Source organism: Bacillus rossius, chromosome 1 (genome assembly GCF_032445375.1).
Source record: "Bacillus rossius redtenbacheri isolate Brsri chromosome 1, Brsri_v3, whole genome shotgun sequence".
In the NCBI taxonomy this organism is placed as follows: Eukaryota; Metazoa; Arthropoda; class Insecta; order Phasmatodea; family Bacillidae; genus Bacillus; species Bacillus rossius.
The window spans coordinates 298,058,898-298,078,018 of record NC_086330.1 but is presented as its reverse complement, the minus strand read 5'-3'; the positions used below and the strand labels follow the sequence as shown (position 1 = coordinate 298,078,018).

Here is a 19,121-nt window from a genome sequence, read left to right as displayed (position 1 = left end):
CTCACTGAATGCAGCCCTAAAATTACAGGAAAGTTTGTTTAAGTTTGAACAATCTTCCTATTAGGTCAAATTATTTTTTAGCTGGGTGGTTGTCAAATGACTATGTCTAAAATAGCCTATCTAAAATTCAATTGAAATTTAATTTTATCATGCAACAAACACAACAACAGATTACTTTAGTGCATACTCAAGTATAGTCAGTGGAGACCCGTGTGGATACGATTGTTTCTAACAAAATAGTGGCTATTGGGTCGTTTTTATAACCGTATCATATTCGACACAGGTAACTTATTTACCAAATATCAATACCCGCAACCACAATTGCTCTTCATATAGTGTTATTTATCTAACGTATTGCTGGTACCATTTAAATATTGTAAAATCTATGAAGTAACGTCAACAAAACTGCATGGTATGTTGATTGCAAGACATAATGTCTGGTGCACTGTTTTTAAGGGCGCCATTCGGCTGGATCGTAAACGTGCTATGGGCGCTACGGCGTATATAGCATGTCATTCTTGCTCGGAACTGGGTGGCAACTTTAGGAAGTATGCTGTTGCTCGCCACCCCCTTCTCTTCTTCTCTTGAGCCTCTACCTGCCCCTGCTCATAGTATCCTCCCTTCCCGCCTGTAAGTACTGCTGGCCTTGAGACGACTCGGGCAGTCGCCTTGTCATGTGTGCTTCTTTAGTTCCGTTTGTCATAGTCGGCGCGCCAATTACAAAAACACGTTCTGTGTTGCGATATTGCAAAATACTTATTTTAGTGGTTAATAGTGACTTGTTAACACTGTAAGGTATCGTGTATATGTCACACAGACAATTATGACCACAAGCGTAAAAATAATTCTGTCGCAATCACTGTCTTAGAAAAAAATGTCTGGACACTACTATACATAGACTGTTGATTTCAATGTGATTGTTTCTCGGTTATTCGCAAAACTACTTTAAAACCCAATGGTGCCACCAGTACATCCATGCTGTGAATGCGCATTTTAATTTACAAACTTTTAATACTATAAATGTTTACCAATTATATTTTTCCTTAATTATTATCTGTGTATTTTATAAATTTTAATCGATTACTAAATTAACAGCATTTCTGAACCTTTTGCGCGGGCAGTTTTGTACAGTTACAAGAGTGTCAAAAATACAACATTGGCTATCAATAGTTTCCAGACTGAAGTCATTAGACAAAATATTCGAAATATAAGTAATTTGTCAAGCACATATTTGTAACTGACGGCTTTTACATTTTTGGATGTGATAATTTAATTTTTTACATTTTAGTTTTAGGATATTTGGTTTAAAATAAAAAGTAAATACATTATAAAAAAGTTTAAGAACAACCAAATCGTCATCTAAAACAATTCTAACCGAATGTTTTCTGAATGCTAAATCTTTAAAGCAAAATATGTATTCAATAATCGGTAAATCTTCAAGCAACAAAAAAAAATTGTACCTTACAGCAAAACGTTTTCTTTAAGGCAGCTGCAAAAGAAGATTATGTCATTCAACTTTCTTCGTAAGCACTGAAACACACAGTTTGTCAGTATGAGAATTGGTATTGGAGTAATTGAAAGCCATCCCTCTCAGCACAGCCTACAGGATTAGGTAAATTTCAAAGTATCTATTGCTTCTGGAAATGTTCTGCAAACTTCTATAAACTTCTGAAACATTTTAAGAAACTAACGTATATAACATTGTATACGTTATCCAATATTCCAAATAGATCGATTAAACATTTTCTAACATTCCGTGCCACAGAACTGTATTAAAGATTTTATTATCTCAATGCATCCAGCACTGAATAACATAAAACGAATTTCATATTATGCCTACTAAGGTATTAATGAATTTTTGAATTTTAAACACTATTTTTTTATATCTTGCACTAATAATTAGTCACACAAAAATTTGTTCGGAAAAATGAAGATGATTAAAAATAAATTTGAATGTATTTGATAGGAAGTTTTGAATTTTTTTCAACCCCTGTTTTTACGGTAATAGTTCTTCTCATCAAAAATTATTTCAAAAAAGGTTTTGAAAAATGTTTAGGATTTTTGCAATAAATTATTTTCGATTTGATAGTATAATTACTAAAAAAAAGTTATGATTATTTTTTTGTCTTTCAACCATTGTTAATTCCACCCCTTGAAGTAATGGCTGGTTACATAAATATCTACTTTAGACAAACATTTTTGACAATATTTAGAAAGTTAAACAAAAATTTTAATGACTTTGATAGTATAAATGATACGAAAGATTTTTTTTTTCATTCCTACATGAAGTATTTTCAACCCCTTGCAGTCTACTGAAAAAATGTTTTGGACCAAAGTTTTAGATAATTTTTAGATACAATTAATTGTTATGCATTTCTTTTATTTTAGGGTTTACCATAAATAAGAAAGATTTTAATAGTGTACATGGTATGGAAATTGATTTTTTTATATTTCTACCCTTTTTATTTTCAACCCTTTGAGCAATTGTTTGTCTTATCCAAAATTGTTTCAGAATAAAATTTTTGTTAGATATTATAAGATTTTTAAACAATACGATCGGATTTTATGGTGTGCCTACTAAGGAAGTTACAAAAATGTTTGTCCTCCAAGTCATGTTTTTTTTTTCTACCCTTTGCAGTTATGGTTGGTCGTATCAAGAATGTATTCAGACAAAGATTTTTGGTTACACTCTTACGAGTTATAATACGTTTAAATGATGCTATTTTTGTCACTGTATGGGGGTTATAGCGATTTACTTTTTCATCAAAAGAACTACCTTCCCCGTTTTTTTCCCCTTTGGTGGGATTATGCCCATTAACGAACTCAACCGATATTTTTATTACTATATTATATGTATCAGTTTGGAAATGATTTGTGCAAAATTACGGCAGTATCGTGTCCATAAATATTTTAAGTATATACAAACTTTTGAGTTTGACGATGGTTTCGGGGACTATAGAACATAAAACGAAAAATTATAATAAATTTTTTTCTGAAGTCGCACTATGGCATTGGCTATAATACGTAGTCTTTCTTCGAAATATACCTAAGAATGTACAAATTAAATAAAATAGAAGAAAAAGGTTTTTCGTAGAGATTAACCCACAAAACTAAATCTTTTTAAATATAAAACAGTGTTAAAGATAAAGTAAATTACATTTAATATATGTATATACATACAATCACTCACTAGGCGGACACAGGTAGGTACTGAATGTTACACAGCGTGTATTCGGGCTCTCCCACAGTTCTAGCTTCATGCGAGCATTAGTAGGAAGAGACGTAATTGATATGCCAGGCTCCCATCCCACCTCCCCCACTCTTTCAGCCGGCGGGAGGGGAAGCATCCGGCTGGCCGTTACAGAGGGCGCCACAAGACGCCGAGCAGTTTCGCCGATGCAGAAGTTTACCTCTTGTATTGCCATTGAGAATTTTCCTTGGTGACATGCCTGTTAAAATGCAGTAATCAATGCAAGAAGGTCTGGGGCATGTCCGACTGGTGTTGAAAAAGGCCATTTTCGTGATATTGGTGTGGTCAGAAAAGTGTAAATGCGGGTACAGGGTAACTTAAATCCATTAGACTGACGTCTAAGTAATTTTTATTCCTTTCCTGCACAAACAAAAATTAAAAATCTCAAATTTTACTTTATAAATGAGAGTCAAAGAGGTAAATATCTAAGGTTGACAACTGTCAAGTTTTCGTTAGAGAATCAGTTCTTTCACAAGATCTCTTCACTTCAGGCTATAATCGACTTATCTATGCATAACCAAGCGATTAAAGAGTTCTCATTGGTCAACAATGTCACGTTCTTGGGCGAACTACATATTATTGGGTAACCAATTCTTTGTATTATTTATAACTGGCTCAGGATCGTCAAGGACGTGACAAGAACACTGCAGTCCAATCATCTCAGTGCTCAAGATGTATAAGTGCTTCATGTTAACTTCGTTACCCAGTTAATCAGCGAAATAATCTTGACTATAGTTATATTTACTAATCATTACTGTGCATCTTACAACCAATAACTTTATGGGAAAAGAAGACATTATTTTACAAACTAGTATTCTAAAGCTGAATGTAAAACGTGCTGTGATCCCTAAACAGTTTTGTTGGTTCTAGAGTAATACGTTACGTGCCGTTAGAATGTTCTGTGTTTGTATGTACACCGATAATTATAGTTGCAGTGCCTGATCACTCAGTTTCTACTGCAGAAATAATACCTAATTGCAAAAGACAAATCTATTAAGCAACAATTTTTATATTCTTCATCAGTTTTAAGTACAAATATGCATATAGCAGAACATTCTAGAAGTATTATTTCAGTTAGTTTGTTATGTTGTACTAGGATTAAATCAGTTGCAGAAGATTCTTGTGTATATTACTTACTATTGGTATTATTTTTTCAGTTAAAAATTTGTTTTCAGTACAGAGCCAACGACTCATGCTTTTAGGCAGATAGTGCTAAGTTATATTTGGTAGAAAACAACATAAAGAAAAATTAATCAGTCCCAGTACCCTGCCCATACGAATTCACCCATTATAAATTAAGATTTTTTTTTCAGTATCTCTAATAAAAAATATTCTACAAAGATATACCAAACAAAAAAAAGTTTTTTAACCATTAATACACATTTATTTCTTTGGTCTCGGCCAGATTGGTGGGAGTGATTCGCAGCGCAAATCGCATAGAGTTTCGCAAGCGGCAGGTGGGCCACGCTATCAACGACAAGAGGTCACAACTACAGCATTTAATAATGTTAGTCTACACAGTGGCGTTTAAGGGACATCGTTTCTTTCCGTTGACGACAATGAGTACATATTCATAAGAAATAAACAATTTCGTGTTCACCCTCTCAACAGAATGAGACTAGGTACTTATGTATAATCAACTGAGAAAATATCGAATTTTTAATGTGTATACATCTCAAATCTTAGTGTATGGAATTTGGTAGGAATAATTTCGTAAAAATGGAATGGAAGTTGTTGAACGTAAATGTACCTACACAAAATTGGCGGGCCACTTGAAGAAACATAAACCCGTATATAGTTAAGTTCATAAACATCAAGGGACTTACCAAACGTGTTTGTGTGTCAAATAACAATTTACGTAAGAGCACTACCCTGAAATATAATTGGTTAGCTAAAAACACTATAGTAACAAGTAATTCCAAATTTTTAAAACGTAAAGGCAAGCTTTCCTATGGGAGATCCCAGTTTTTTAAGATCTGCATTCTTATCACTCTAACATTTAACTGACAATTGCGGAAAAGTTACAAGTTATTGCTATGCATTGAACCCCTACAAGCTCATTAATATATTAAAAATCGTAAACTGTTATCGACGTTTTTAAACGTCAATAACATGCAACGTTTACGATTCAAACAGCGAATTCTAGCTGTCGACGCATCTATAATGATGGGTATTTGAAAAGAGAATATTTTATTAATCATATTATTATCATGCTCGGCATCATTTTAAAAATTATGCATTAAATTGCGTTTCCGATGTTTGTAACACATGTTTATTTGCAACATGAAAAACACGAGGACACGTGAATTTGCTTGTTAGCGAGGTTATATGTTTACAAATCACCAACGAGTATTGATGGACTCGCATTATTTTTATTTTATAAGAATACTTTAGAATGTCGGTTAGATCACTTTAATTAATTTGGCAAAGGATTGAAGCACTGATTCCAAGGAGAGTGTCTCGCCACAATACGGGGCGACACTAAGCAATAGTTATTTTCAGAATTCCTCAATATTTATCCCGGAGATTTACGTTTTAAGGCTCGCTTTACTGTCTTGTGACCCGTTCAAAATCAAATCACGAACTTTTAATGCCCGTGTATAAAACCAAAACAATGTCGAAATCCTTCACAGTCCAGCATTTCGCCTCTGGAACAGCCTCGACCTTGAATGCTCGACACAAACGGCTGCCAAGATTTTCAAAAAATCTTATTAAAAAATTGCTCCCTAAATTCACAGACACGTAACTAAGGTAATTCTGAATGATTGTCTATGCCAGTGTGTGAGAGTGTGACACTATCATAATAAGAGTTTTAATTATATTTTAATATTTTTCTATTTGAAAATATATGTAATCTTTTATAGGTAAGTAATTTATTTTATATAAATATTTTTTATACTTAATATCACATTTTAATGGTTTAATTGAGTACTAAAATAAGATGTTAAATTGGTAAATTAATCATCAGTAGGTAATTGTTGCACATAGATTGTAATTTTTTTTTTAAATGTGACTTCATGTTCGATTCCTAGATATAACTAATTATAAGTTGTTTGTGTGCTAATTTTTCCGTGAAACAGAAGGCGTACTCGCCTTAACTGATTTTAAAAAAAGGCAAGAGCGCGCGCAGTGCTGAGAGACCTGCGATTCAGGACTCAAATCATTTGGTTCGTGAACGACCGCCTTGCGCTTCGTGTGTGTATGTGTGTGTATGTGTGTGTGTGTATCCCTTGGTGTTATGGTATTTTCGACACTAGATATCACTAGAGATAAATTTATCCCTCCGTCGCTCACCAGTGGGTAAGGCATTTCATTAGAAACAATATGTAATGTTCTACTTTTCATTTCAGCCAATGCGTGTGGGTTCGACTACTGCGGCAAAGGGTTGGTGTTCTTGGAGTGTTTCCAGTGAGTACTAGCAGCGTATAAACAATGCTACTCCTCGAGTGAGGTGGTGAAGCAGTATAACGTGGGACTTGCATACTCGGGTTCGACTCCCGATTTACTCTTTCCGATGTTGGTTTTCATTAATCCCCCCCAAATACTCCAGGAGAATGTCAGTGCATGGCCAGTTTCCTACCCGATGGTTCTGGCAGGAAGAATTTGTGCGCGTATAATAGATAGTGTCGATGAGAGGCAATATTAAAATTAAAAATTAAATAAAACCTTTACATATATTCTGTTTCACAATTAGAATGGAGTATATCAAGTACTAACTCAACGAAATATAATTATCGTAATGTTCCATCCTTCTCTGGCACTAAGGGACGTACAATGATTTGCAAAACCATACTTTTCGAAGAACTATTTTTTTTTTAATTTCAAACAATTTGTAACTTTTATTATTGTTTAATCTTGTGTAATTTCTTACACACTTTTGTGAAACAAACAAAAAGTGTGGTGAGGTCATGTAATAATTAGGGTATTCGGAACAGTAACCGATATTTAGAACCGAGAATTTCGGTACTAGTTTTTAACGTAACCGAAGAATTCCCAGTGCTTGCACTACTAAGTTTTTTTTATTATTAATGGTGCAACAGTCGGTGATATAAGAAGTAATAGTTTGAAACGATTAAACAAGTTTTAGTGACCAAAAGTAAAAATATAATTATTTGTGTTAAACATTGCTATTGCAAATGTATCTACTTATGTAAATAAAATACTTTATTCACAATGAGTCTCAATCTTCAACACTGGAAACAAAGCATTTTAACAAATAATCGTTTTAACGAATGCAAAATCACAGAATTAATAACATTAAATAACATTTCTTCTTTTCATAACAAGCTTAAAACAATTGAGGTTATTTAAAGAATATTAGCAATGACAAATCACAGTTTCATATCAATCTATTTTAGAGAAAACACAATTATCAAAAATTAAAATAAAGTCATTCTTTTAAACTTAATTAACTAAAATTTTAAATTTATTCCGAATAAATTATAATAGAAATACCATCCAGTAAACAAGTCATTTCGATGTCGAGTCCCGAAAATACCGAAAGAACCGGGAATCAATTATAAATAACCAGTTATTTTTCTTCATAGAATTTCCAGTACTTTCGGTACCGGGAAATCCCGGTTCTGAACCCAAGTTATAATTTAGAAGACAACAATAGTACCTAATTTTTGAGATCAACTCTTAGTTTCATTAACTCTACGGGAATTTATTTTATGGGAATGTGTTTTACAAATATACGTGTCAAAGGATTAGGATTACCATTAGCACGTTTCATTTTTTAGTGAAGTTACTTTGAACAGCAAAGAAACTTTTTTTTACTTTAAATTTGTTTTAAGTTCCTAATTTACTAACAGGAAAAAATTTATATCTCTTACCAAAAGAAAAATACATTTAATTATTTTTTAATTATTATGACTTTTCAATTTGTATATTTACAAAATATATTCACACGTAGTTTACGAGGATTCTCAGCAAATTTAGTTTAGTGCAGGACACAGTTTTTTTTGGGTGCCACTAGTTAGCCTAGTCCAATGACAAACCCAAAAAAATAAACGGAACCTTTGCATGTAATGATCTAAGATTTAGACGTCTGCTATCGAGAACAGCAGCGAACAACAGTTATTAGTAAATGTTCGAGGGAAACAGGCCAGCGTACGGTTATTTAACTCGTTAATTTTCCTGGTACCTCCAGTATGATTAAATTTTATTCTCTAATGTTGAATATTTTTAAAAGTCGAGAAGTGAGTGTTTAAAAAAAATTAAGTTTATTTCGGGTGTTGCGTTTCACTGACGACGAGGACAACGACAGAGACGGCCAATTCAAGCCAAGATGTTTCGTAGAAAATCATCCAAGCTCTTGCAAGGACTGATTTCCGGTTTCATTTAACACAGAAATAAACTAACATATATACTTTAAACTTGGTGGAGAAGCAATATATGACTGAAATTAAAATGTGTGTTAATAGATCACTCTTTCTGTTTCAGAAAATTCTGTAACGCCACAAGAAATTACATGAAACAAAAGTGTAACTAGAATGTTATTCAACACATGGCATTAAAGAATATTGAACATTCATAAAGCTATTGTATATAAAAATTATTTTAGTTATGATAATCTGACAGCAAATAAAACGCTACTTAATATGTAAAAAACACTTAACTTGCCTGCTTAAATTTAATCATGCATGTTTCTTTTGAGTGCTCTCATTGTAATAGTTAGCGGTTTATGTTTATGTAATAAATAAATTATATGTTTAAATCTGCAGGTATCATGTTTTTATGGCACCAGGGTACAATCCACATTACTATTCATAATCAGGATAATATCGCTTGCTCATTGACTGTCACGTATTGTACGCGTTAGCCTTGTTCCTCATGACTCAGTCACGTGCTTCTTTCAAATTCTTCAAGGAGTGTCGAGTAACACATTTTACAATAACATAGAATATCAAACTGTATTTATTTCTGAAGCCTAAACTGTTGACGAAAATTATTAAAGTGTTGAAAGTCTCTTTTTTTTTTTTTTTCAAAAAATAATATTTGTGCTAACCCAGATATTTTGAGAAATTATTTTGTTACATGATTGACAAATGCTATGGTTTCGTGATATTTTTATGTTACACAGTTGGTGGTGTTTGAGTTGAGGAATAGCTACAATAAGTTCATTGTAGTCCACTGTCGACAATGTCGTTCTGAATGGCCCGGACGAATAATACAATGGCTTATCTTTTATCTGACGGCCGCCAATTGCAAGAAACAAATCGCTGGCATGAACGTTCCTTGTTGTAGTCTAATCAGCAGGTTTGATATTTCACAAAAAATGACGTGCCTGTAAACTTGAGTAGTGTGTTAACTTGTACGTTGTGGGAATCAACTCCTCCGACATCTTCGTCCGATAGCAGCGGGTCTGGTCTGGTTGGCCGACACGCGGCGCGTCGGCCCTCCCGGTGCCGCCTACCTTGTCGCATGCGGCCACTGTGGCCATCTGTACAGACTGTGAGCAGTCCCGGCTACAGTCACCTTCAGCATTCCTTTGAAATGATTGTGCGTCCCTCGCTTTCACGGAGGGGGTTATTGCGGTGAGACCTCCCAAAATAAATTAGAACCGAGATAATAGATGAGCGAAAGAATAAAACAGAGAGTGTGCGCATGCGCACTTTTCAGAAAATAGATATAGGTATCCTATACAGTCAGCTGGGAATGCCTTGAATTTTATATTTTCTACAAGCGTGCTCGCGTTCCTCCTTGTTTACACAGCAGAATAGAGAGCGCTTTTGATGCAGTCCCTGCATTTCTCGCATAGATAACACTACCTGTTATGAATTTCATATTTCGTTCAGAGATTTGGCGTGTTCCAAATGGCAGAATTGTTTGAAGAAAGAGTAGCATGCTCAGTTGTTCTTTATGTTATAAGTATTTCAACAATTATTATATCTATTGTTAATTAATAATTATTGATTGATAAATAATTATTGATAACCTAAACAATTATTTTTAAGTGAGTAATAGTTTTGTTTATTCGTTTTTATTAATTTATTTTTAATTTAATCAAGTTTATAATAAATTAGATAAAGTTTGGATTCTTAAATACTTGCAAACAAATGAAAGCCAAAATACCCTGCATTGTGTTAATATTTGACAATTTTCTTCCTTCTCTCTTTCTCTGCCATTTAACCCCTTAGGGCAGACTTACGAGTCTAGGTTTAAATTGACAAAGAAATATCACTTCTATCACATGTAGGCTACTGAGTTACATGCCCTTTTTTTGTACAACAATCTATACAAGGTTTTTTATTTTTTTTATTTAATATATTATTATATTATATATAATATATAATATTAATATATTATTCTTGCGTTACACAACACGGCGCTTATTGCAAATATTTTATACTACAGAAGATATTACCATGCCTTCAATTGGGTATGTAAAATGTTATTAACTCAAATTGACGAGCATAAAAAAGCAAATATTTAAATCAATAGGTACAAATATAAATATATTTTACGCTAGAAAACACTTTACCACTGTTTCACAGGTAGAAAATGGAGATATTTATTTTTGTTTAAAAACATATATTAAACAGGCAATCATTTAACATATGCGTGGTAAATTATCAAAACATGTCACTTCTTAAGTGGATGATCTGACATAATTTGTATGCACAAAAACGGAACTGTTACGAGGACGCCAGCGACGAGGCTGGCCAGCCAGTCAGCCTACAAGCACACGGGAGGGGTGCGCTGTAGGTAGAAACCGTCCCTCTATTTCCACAACATTGTAATTCGAATAGGAAAGGCTCCTCGGCGCATTCCCAGAGCATCGTCTGCTTGAAATAGCGTATCTATAATACTATTGTGCTCGTAGGTTCCAATGTTAAATCAATTATTCTGATGACGTGACACTTCAAGGGCTACAAGACCTTTCGAACATGGCTGAAAGTAATTAGGCTATCATTTAGGGCCTGTTTTCTCCTATTGTAGCATTTGATGTCAGAATAAGGAATAACCATAATTAATATATATACTTTTTAAAGAAATTATTAAACATAATTTATGAATTTAATTTTTTTTCTATTCTAGAGTTATGTTACTGTTAGTAACAGAAGTTAGTTTTCAGTGTACTAAGTTATCATTAGAAATTTTAAATTGTGTTAAGTAAAAGTTTGAATTTATAGTTTAGAAAAGGGGACATTAGTGCGAGTTACAATTAGGGTTTATGTGAACAAGGACAATGGCTGCCGACGAACTTTAGAAGGAAATGGCTTTCTTTGCTGAGGTGAAAATAGAATGGAGAGTAGCTTGGAGGGAATGAAGAATAAAATGGTGAGTGTCCAAGAGAATATGAAGAATGAAATTAAGAGACTGAGAGAAGCCAGGATAAAATCGAGAGAAACCAGGAGGATATGGAGGATATCCAGGAAGCGTTGAAAAACGAAACGGAGTAAGGCAAAGAAAAAATGAAGAAAAAAAATTGGTTGTCTGCAAAGTCGGTTTGCGGACGATAGTTTAACGTAACAACGTCATAACAAAACATTGATGAAATGATTGATACAGAAGAAAAGGAAATATCATATTCGGCCTGAGACTGAGCCGTAATAGGTTTTTGCAACCAAACCATTAAGGCATTAAAAATATTATATTCTTTAAGGAAATTTTTTTTAAAATTGTTCTATATTTTGTATGATAAAATCTACCTCTGAATACTTTTATGAATAAAATTGAATCATTTTTATTGAATTATCACCATTTTGTATGGCTACAAAGAAGGAGTGAAATGAAATCTACAATTTAATTAATAAATTTACTTTTACTTGCATTCATTAATTCAAATATATTTATTACTTTTGAAGTGTCGTGCGCGCCTTATTTATTTTTACAAGTACAAAAAAAGATTTCAGTTGCTGGGATTTGATCCATGAACCTATTAATTGGTAACCGCACAGCCACGAGGCCATATTGGGAACAAATGTTTCAGATGTTATAGATTAATAGTATTCCACGCACGATATATGTTTGAATTTTTTAACTAGCATATTCTCTGTTGGACTCGAAATATTTACACGCTCGTGGGCTCATAACTATAATACGGTGTGTCATTTAGTTGATCAAATAATAACTCATGACAAATAATTACCAATGTCAAACTAAAGCGTGAAAAGTATCATACCAGCAATAAATATTTCGTTACACAGCTAAAACAATACTCATACAACACTGTTTAAATATACTTATTTACACTAGTAATTAAAATAATACGTACTTGTAAGAACGCCATTTCCTTGCGAATATACTCCCGTGGCGCGGTGCACAATAATAACCTCGAACCCCGGCCGAGTTCTCTGTACCGTCCGCAACATACCAGAGAGATGCCACGCATGCGTAAACAGGACACATCCGTAGTGGGACATCCGTAGTGGGACATCCGTAATGGGACAATTTTTCGTGCGTGCAGCCAGCGTTCAATTTATTAGACGTTGTCACGTCAAAAAACACATAAGAAGATATGTAAAACGAGCACAAGAAGACATGCGGAGTGCACTAGTAGCTTCTCAAAAAGAAATGACGAAGAAGATTGACTAAACCAGCATTAATTCCGTAGGTAAAGTACAGATCTAATGGAAGCAACTCGCAAAACAAGAATAGCAACTTGCCGATTGGAACAACATATCTAATTGATTTCGTTCAGCTAACTGAAAAAAACATAAAAGCTGTAACCGATAAGTAGCATTGGATGATTGAAGAAGCTATAGCAGCTGCAAACCAGAATAATATCGCTGGACATATAAATACAGAGGAAATTTTTCCAAAGATCACTCGAAATTCAAGTTACTCGATTTGATGCCCAATCTTCGTTGGGTGTGTACTGGCAAAATATCGAGGCAGCTGTGGAATTTATTGTTTGGATCTTCCCTCGAGCTACTCCAGACAATATCAGTTCCAAACGAGAAACAATATTCCGGGTAAGTGAAAGCCATAGAATGGATGTATGGTGACCGATGTATGGGTTTACAGGACTGCTTTGAAAACATGCCAACCGCGATCCACAGCAACTCTTCAGGTATTCGAGGCTGACGAGAGGCTAGTGCACTTTGCCTACCCAGATCCTCCTGCCGAATTCCAACAGCTGCTAGCTAATAGTGCATTTATAGATGGACTTGCGGATGCAGAGGTCCTTCAAATCCTTCGTTTGGCAGTTCAAAGTAGCAGTTCGATGTCCTGGATCATAGAAACGGGAATTTAACCATACCACAAGGGATATGTTAATTCCATCATCAATAAAACACTAGGCTCTGAAGAAGCTGGTGAATGGTAATCAAGAAGGATCCCTGTTAGGGATGACAGGAGTTCGCCCATGTTGCTTTGCATCCTAAGAGTTAGCGCATATTCAGTGTGACTCAAGAAGATCAACAGAAACATTAATTGAAGCTGGTGTTAAGGGTCGCATGTCAACTCTTCCGAAAACGATAGTCTTTAGGCCTTCCCACTATCCTTACTTCGTAGAGGATATGACAGTCCACTACTGAATGGTTGAGTTAACTGTAGTGACATGTAAATGTCAGACAGTGTCCATTTAAATTGGATACTGAAGTCTCAGCATCAATCATTCGCAGAGACATGATAAATAACGAACATCTTAGAAGGACACCACAAACATACAGACTGACAAAAGCAACTGAAGACACATCACCCATGCATGGACAACTAGACCGGATAGTAAGAAATGGGACATGGATAATTTCATATAATTTTCTTGTTGCCGAAATTACTGATGAGGTAATTCTAGGACTGGTTTTTCACATATAAATACAGGTTTTGAAAATCATAAGAAGGTAGCATTGTTTACATTCAACCAATTAGAAGTGCCAGAATTTAAAATTGTAGTTAATGAAACTGTTTCGATTCCAGCCAACTCGGAGTATATAACAACAGCTAGGAGAAAGACAGACTCTAGGAGAAACTTCTAACTGCTCGAACAGTGCTAGGGTAGGTAAGGTCGTAGCAGTAAGAGTTGCAAACTTGGCCTTAAAAACAAGGGTTTTGAAGCAAGGAAAACCAAAAGCTATCTGTGAACCAGGCCTATTGGGTAGCCTATTGTGAAACTTTACAACACCACGAGCACAATCTACAATGACTGGGCCCTGAAATATAGCAGTTATTTACGCGATTTTGGAGAACCTTGCCCTTAAATAAGTAGAAGTTACTGGTTTTCTACAAAGCAACCAGGAAGTGTTCTCTTTGAGGAATACTGACTTTTGAAAAACGAACATAGGATACCATCGCATCAACACAGGGAATGAAAAATCAATACATCAGGTATAACTGCAGATGCATTTATCAAAGAAAGAGAAGGCTGAAAATATTATTACAGATATGATGAAGAGATCGTATCCCTGTGATGAGATCGTGTCCCTGTACCATATCTCTGCGATGAGATCGTATCACTCTGATGAAATCGTATCACTCCTACGATCTCGTATCCATATGTTGAGATAGTATCCCTATGATGAGATCGTATCCCTGTGATGAGTTTGGATCCTACTGGGTTGATTTTTCGTCTAAATGTGCGTCCTTTTCGTTGAATAAACATAGTCATAACTTAATCTGCCAAGGTCTGAATACGCAGAATAACATAATTAATATTAAAATAAAATTAATAAAATTAAAAGATGTTCAGATAGTATAAATTTTATAATAAAATTAATATTTCAGCAAAGAGAAATTCAAACAAACACTGTTACCTACTTAATAGTGTCCAAAACACCATTATCCAGAGAGAAAACAAAAACTTCTCCATAGATAATACAACTAAAATAATTGGATTTGAAATGGATGTTTCTACTCGGAAAACTGCGGGAGCTCGCTACCCTCCCTCCCCTCTTGAGATTCTGCGCTTGCGTAGTGGCGTTTGCTAAGGAGACTAGCGGCTAGGGGCGGACCGCAGTTCTCGCATGGCTCGTCATGTCTGACCCTCGGTAGCGGGAGAGACGACTTGGCTGGCTCTCAGGTGTGTGAGTTCCGTGAGTGTGCATGACGGCTGCACGCCAGTAGCGTAGCGAGTATCAAGTAACTGGTGCAGCCGAGGCACGACTACTTGCCCCTTTAGTTCTTGTTGCTTCGCCAGACGAACGCTTGCAGGGCCATGCCGAGTATGGGCGTGTCCCGATTGCCCGATGTTATTCAATATTTTCTCGATATTTTTCCTGGTCCGCCTTGAAAGGGCTTCCTTCAGCCCAGATAGATAGTGATCTTATCTTTGTTTGTATTAACGCAGGCTTTTATGGTTTCGTGCTTACGTCTAACTTCTAGAAAGTGTTTCCCCTTTTGACGCAATTTCATTGAAGCGTCGTTACGCCTTTACCATATTTGTACTTCGCTACGAATTTATGGGATTTCTCCCATATAAGGATTCATTGAGCCTTTTTTGTCGCATTATCTACTCAGCATTAATCGTCATACGTTTTATTTGTTTTTAATTATGTTTGTTATGTGATCAGAATATTTTCGGAAGGGTCTTATTCTTTGGCCTTATGTTCATTTTAGCGTCTTTTGCAGCACTAGCATTGTACTTTTTTTATGCCGAACTTAGTGATTGCTTGCATAAGACGTTTGCTACGATTAATGATTATTCGTGTAAGATGTTTTTGTTACTTCATTATTAATTTAGCAGGTACTTGAAGCTTGAGTCTTAATCATCTATTTATTATGGCTGTATATAACTTGGCACATATTAATTCATATAAATATATATATAATATTGGATGTTGGTATGTATGTATTACGTTGATAAACTTGGACACAGTTTGACCGATCGCAATGAAAGTTGGCACATCGAAATGTTTTTTCAATGAAAAGTTTTTTATGCTATTAATTGTTTTTTAATCTGTCGCTAGATGGCACTAAGCGAATCAACTTCTAAATCGTTCAACCGATTTCCACGAAAATTGGTATACATAGATATTTTAACACGGAGAATATTTTTCGCAATATCCAGCACAGGGCCATGTCCGTATTGTGTTTATTTTGGGACATGTTTGTAGTCTGCTGGGAATTAAGGTCCGAGGATGCCGGCTATATACTTAACCGTGTGCTCTTCGGCTTACGGGTTAAGTTTACAATTCTTAAGATTTTTAATCGTTATTCCACATTTACCTCTCTCTAGACCACGTGGCTGGCAACAAGATTGAGATTCATAGATGTCCACTTAGGATCCCCAACGGTCTTAACCGTCCGGGGCTCCTTGATCGTTGCGTTCACTAAACTGGAGTCCTGCACTCGCCCTGCGAGCAGAACTCGCGGACATTCGCTAAGTTACAATATGTAATCCGTCCAGTAATTCTGTACTTCTTATACGATTAGGGTTTCAAAGTACTTTTAGAATCAAAACAAATAAATAACAGTTCATTTGTTTTGTTTACCTAAGTATTTTAAGATTCCTTTTTCTCACAAGTCAGACAAAGAGGAAGGTTTTAGTGTATATTTTATGTTACATAGCTGTTCACATTGTCTTAAGGTGACAGGTTTGCCAACAAAACAGTGGGGTTGGCTTACTTGGATACTGGCTCAGTTTAGGAGCATGGATATTTCGTACAAATACATATGGTATTAAAATACTGTAGCAATTTATGTGTTTCGCTTTGTTTCAGCTGCAGACATATCACAGAAATTTAGTGGATAACCCTTACATTCTTTCATATTATGACAAATAATAAATATCCTGTGGTTGGAAATCTTTGTTCGTTAAAAATTATTAATGGGCTTTGTATCCCATCTTAAAAACTGTCTTTGTTGTTTTCAATAAACAGTTGTTCAGCTCCAACTGGAACAGGTTTGGAAAGCGCTTTAGGGAATAACTAAAAAAAAAATAGTTTCAAATTATTATTTTTGTTATTAGCCTGCAGGCAACAAATTCGTTGGTTGAATTTAGACCCCCGCTGAGTAAAATTATTTCCTATAAAAGAAGTACTAAAATACCATAAATTACCAATTACTAAATATGTCTTACGGTAGACGGGTCTTAGTACCCAGAAAAAAGTAAAAATAAAGCAATAATAAAAAAATTTCATGAGTTAAATGATAGCCTTTGAATATCTCAACAATAATTCATAGACATGTAAAAAAATTTAATTGAAAATGGTAAAAAAGGAAACAGTAATATTCACATTAATTAATTATTTAACTTATTAAAATAACTCAGGTAGAAAAAATGTGAGTTGAAATGATAAATTATTTACAACAATGCGCAATGTTTTACTAAGTGTAACACATTTATGCATATACATGCCTCTACTGGTCGTTGTCATTATAGTTACATACATGTATGGAAACTATATATGTCGTATTAAAATAACACATAATTGTATTAAATCTTTAGACAATAGACATAATTATTAAAGACACACACAGTTTATTTACAGTACTATTGTTAATATGTAACGGTTTTAGGAAAATATTAATTCAACAAAATCTGTTGTTGATGTAAGTTTTGACGAGTAGAAGTATCTGAAACAAAATAAAACAAATATATTAATCCGTTGCTTACATAAAAACATAAAAATGAGCACAAAAATATAAGTAAAACTTGTGATATGGCTTATAAATAATGAAAAACAAAGTGAGAGTAACACGTTAAGGTGAAACAGTATAAATCTCAGATCCGTAAACCAGTTCATGTGCGATTATTCAGCAACTCGTACATGTGACACCCCAGAGGACTACTAAAGAGTTATGCATGACTAATGAACTGCGATTAGTCAAGGATCCGACAGCATACGTCATGAATGCGCAGTTTATTGTGCAATATATCCGTAGAGAGCTGTTTGATATGAAAAAAGGGGGTTGGTTTGGCATCAGGCGCCTCTTTAGTGGGGATGAAGAATGACAGTAAAGTTGGTCGTAGAGTAGTGTATATTGGGGGCTCCGAGCCCAGGCGCCAGGCGGTGGTTGTGGTGTCGGTGTCAGGCATCTTGGATTGTGACGTCACGGCGGCCATCTTGGATGACCTTGACCTTTGACCTTAACCTTGACACCGGCGGCCATTTTGGATCCGCCATCTTGGATGCAGCGTAACGGGACATGGTGTAACGGGACACAGCAGGTCACGGTCGCCATCTTTAAAATCCGCCATCTTTAAATCGAGCGCCCCACTCATTATGATGAAATTTTCGTCTCTGTCACCATATTGATTTTTTCTGTTCCGCTGGAGGCCGCCATCTTTGATACCGTCGACTTTGTTTTTGTTGTTTGTTCCTAGTGTGCGAGCCCTTTGCCCTCACGCACACACTTACTATGTTGATATATGTATAGGCCCCACCAGGGTGCCAAATAAATATGTGGGAAAACTTCTACTTAGGCTCCACACACTAAAAACGTTGGGCTGTATTAAAACTGTGTAATAAATTTTATTTTTTTATTGTGTGGCTCTCCACTGGTAATGCTGATATCATGTAGGTCACAGTTAGGTGTTACTTAATAGGTTAGAAACATACATAAATATACACTGGGGTAGATGAAATTACAAATGACATAACACAACACTTTGAACATAGCATATATAATTATTTTATTTCCAATGTAAAACGATTTCAGAATTTTACTCTTCTTAATATATTTAATTAAATTACCATTTATATTCAAAACAACAACCTAACTTATAATTGACATCATATAAATTCAATAAAAGTTCAATTACCAGGAGTTATGTTGCGCACATTTAAATATTTTCAAAAGTCTTTGTTCGGGTTCGTTGACACTACACAGTTTTAATTAAGGTTTTAGGGAACTTAAAATCAATTTACCTCGGCTAGTTAGGTTCAAAATGTCATCGGTAGAGCTCAGAGCCTCTCATCTATAGGACCTCTGAGTTTATTAATTAGTGTGTAAAATTGTAAAATTTATATCCAAGTATTAT

The 19,121-nt window shown here is 34.8% G+C and overlaps 1 protein-coding gene across 6 annotated transcripts in view; it reads left to right on the top strand.

Annotated features, from left to right (window-relative positions):
• Positions 1-19,121, top strand: part of LOC134527803 (uncharacterized) — a 121,780-nt gene that overhangs the window by 37,630 nt on the left and 65,029 nt on the right. The window contains exons 3-4 of one of the 6 annotated variants that reach the window (XR_010074277.1): positions 6,601-6,658; positions 8,696-9,229. The exons of 4 other annotated variants lie outside the window; for them this stretch is intronic. The gene's annotated coding sequence lies outside the window, so the exon portion shown is untranslated. Of the gene's footprint in view, positions 1-6,600; positions 6,659-8,695; positions 9,230-19,121 lie in introns of those variants that run through there. One more of the 6 variants, XR_010074276.1, reaches the window with a different exon arrangement.